A 2,669-nucleotide genomic window follows, 5' to 3' on the forward strand; every position below is an offset into this window, starting at 1 on the left:
CAACTCCTCCTCGCCACCATGGCCGGCCAGGAGAGAGGCAGCAAGGAGCTGTGCCGCACAGAACTTGCCCTCCCCCTCGCCACCATGGCCAGATAGGAGAGCAAAATCGCTGCAGCAGCATCTTGGATTGGCAGCGCCTGGAGCCACCATTTTATTGGGGAGGACGGCGTCGCTCTTCCTCCAGTTTTGCTCCAGCCACAGGAGCAGAAGCAGAGCAAGAAACGACCCTAGAACCTTCTAGATCTCGTGACGGAGATCCAAGGCACGGCCTCCACTACTAAGCAAAGAAAACATCGGCATAGAGCCAAAAACCAAGAAAAACCTAAAGATCTACTCCTAAACTACACCGGCGCCTAACCTAGGCCAGCTCCGGCCGGCTATTCCGGTGGAGCGGCTGTCGGCGGCCCGGCCAAAGGAAGAAGAGAACCAAAAAAACACTGTAGATGGCTTAGAGCGGAGAGGGGGGAAAGTGGAGTTTTTTATCCGATGATCTACAAACAATCATTGGTAAAAGTACCTGGAGCTATGCTCAGGTATTTGGACAATTCAGAAGGTTGGGCTGAGTCTAAATATCATTGGAGAGAAAATGGTGCCACTTCGACCAATATCTTCTTTTTCAGGTCAACACTGATCAGCCATGACTTTTTGTCGCCAGATTTTGTTTGACACAACATGTAAACAATATCATCGCAATCACTGGTGAGGGTCGGGACAGGGAAAGCTGCTAGCAGGTTCTTTAGTGTCAACTCTCCTGCATTATTATCCTTCAGCTCTGGCAACAACATAGAATGTCTTTGGCAGTCAACCGAGATTTCCTTGTCATAAGCCATATGCTCCCTTTGCGCCAATGATCCCAGGATATCATTCTGTGCCATGTCATGGCCCTCCAGCCAATTACTTTGGTCTTCGGCAAGCAGTCTGAGTCGTAGAGGGTATCCATGTCATCCAACGACCTTTCATCAGCATCATGTCTCTCATGTTTCTCTATCTCGACAAACTTGACCATACCATTGAAGAAGGAAACGTTCCGAATCGCCCTCGATGATTTGGAGCCCTCCATGTGGCCAGGCATCAGCTGTGGCAATGGGATGAACCGCAGCACGGGAACTTCGTCGAGCACGTTGCATAGGGCAATCCCCTTCCAGAGATCAACCCATCCCACCGTGCCTCCACCGAGCTGAATCACCCTGCAAGCTGAGACGGTAGACACCCCAGTCCTGATTTCAGACGATACCTCCGCTTGCGCGACCTTAGGGCTCCATGCCCAGGTCCTGGACGAGAATATATGCAGGTCATAAACCCAAGAGTGGGCCGTGAAGCACAGGACGGCCAGCACGAAATGAGCGCCGTCGTCGAGTGGCAGGAGGGCGATATCAGAGGTTGTGACGACCCACGGATAGGGACCTGGGAGCAGGCCGAGGGCCGGGCGACCCGGGCCGGCCTTGTAGACGAAGTACTCCCTGAGGCCCTGCTTGGCGTGGGGACCGAAGATGAAGACGACGGAGAGGATGAGGAGGTCCTTCTCGGAGCAGACGACGTCGGGCCTGCAGTTGAAGTCGGTGTCCTTGAGGCCGGGGCAGTGGACGCAGACGTGGGAGACGCCCAGCGGGTCGGTGAGGCAGACGGTGACCCGGACGGTGTGGCCCGTGCTAGAGGAGGCCTCCGCCGTGCTGGCGTTGGTTTGGTCAGCGATGTACGCCAGCGGCTCCAGGAGGACCCAGGCGGGCGCGGCGTCGGGCATCGGGAGTGGCGGCGGTCGGCAGGAGGTGGAGAAGATCTTGCGGGCGGCTTCTGTATCTAAATCGAACATCCTGCAGTTGAAGTCGGTGTCCTTGAGGCCGGGGCAGTGGACGCAGACGTGGGAGACGCCCAGCGGGTCGGTGACGCAGACGGTGAGCCGGACGGTGTGGCCCGTGCTCGAGGAGGCCTCCGCCGTGGTGGCGTTGGTGTGGTCGGCGATGTACGCCACCGGCTCGAGGAGCACCCAGGCGGGCGCGGCGTCGGGGATCGGGAGCGGCGGGGGCCGGACTGAGGGGGACATGATCTTGTGGATGGCTTCTGTATCAAAATCGAACATCGTGCTCGGCGGCGGCGGGACAGATCGGGGTTTGGGGATCGCGAATTTAGGAAGTCGTCTGGGGTTTTCTCCGTCTGGCGGTGAGGGTGGATCTCTAATCTAGGTTGGGTCAAGCTTCTGTTGAGTCGAAAGCGTCACCAGATTTCTGTAACGGCGGCGAGGACTTCGCGGTGGCCGGCGCATGCGCGAGCACCAATTGCAATTGGGGCAGAGAATTTCGGGTCTTCTGGAGTGCTGACGGAGACCTGTTGGGCTGGTCTTCAAATGGGCCAGTATCTTCGTTTCCTTCGCTTCCCCTCCATGCTTCTAATCCGGCCTTTTCTTTTGTTTGGGGCGTACTGAGAGCATCTCCACGCGGCGTCCTCAAAGCCATTTGGGGGTGGCCGGATAAAAAAAGTTCTCAGCCGCGATTCTCCAAAGTCTATTTTTGTCCACCGCGGCGTGATACGATGTTCGGCGTCCCCGAAGCGTCCCCTGCTGAGCCCGTTCCCGCTACACAGGAGACGCTTCGGGGACGCCGGACACCGAAAAACGAGGCGAAGCGACGCAGGCTCGACGCGTCAGCGGCACAGAGAAAATTCGTCCACCGCTC

The 2,669-nt window shown here is 57.3% G+C and overlaps 1 pseudogene; it reads right to left on the reverse strand.

Moving 5' to 3' along the window:
- Positions 1-491: 491 nt before the first annotated feature.
- LOC124694797 lies at positions 492-2,077 on the reverse strand (annotated as a pseudogene).
- Between the last annotated feature and the right edge of the window lie 592 nt (positions 2,078-2,669).

Source organism: Lolium rigidum, chromosome 3, assembly GCF_022539505.1.
Source record: "Lolium rigidum isolate FL_2022 chromosome 3, APGP_CSIRO_Lrig_0.1, whole genome shotgun sequence".
Classification (NCBI taxonomy): Eukaryota; Viridiplantae; Streptophyta; class Magnoliopsida; order Poales; family Poaceae; genus Lolium; species Lolium rigidum.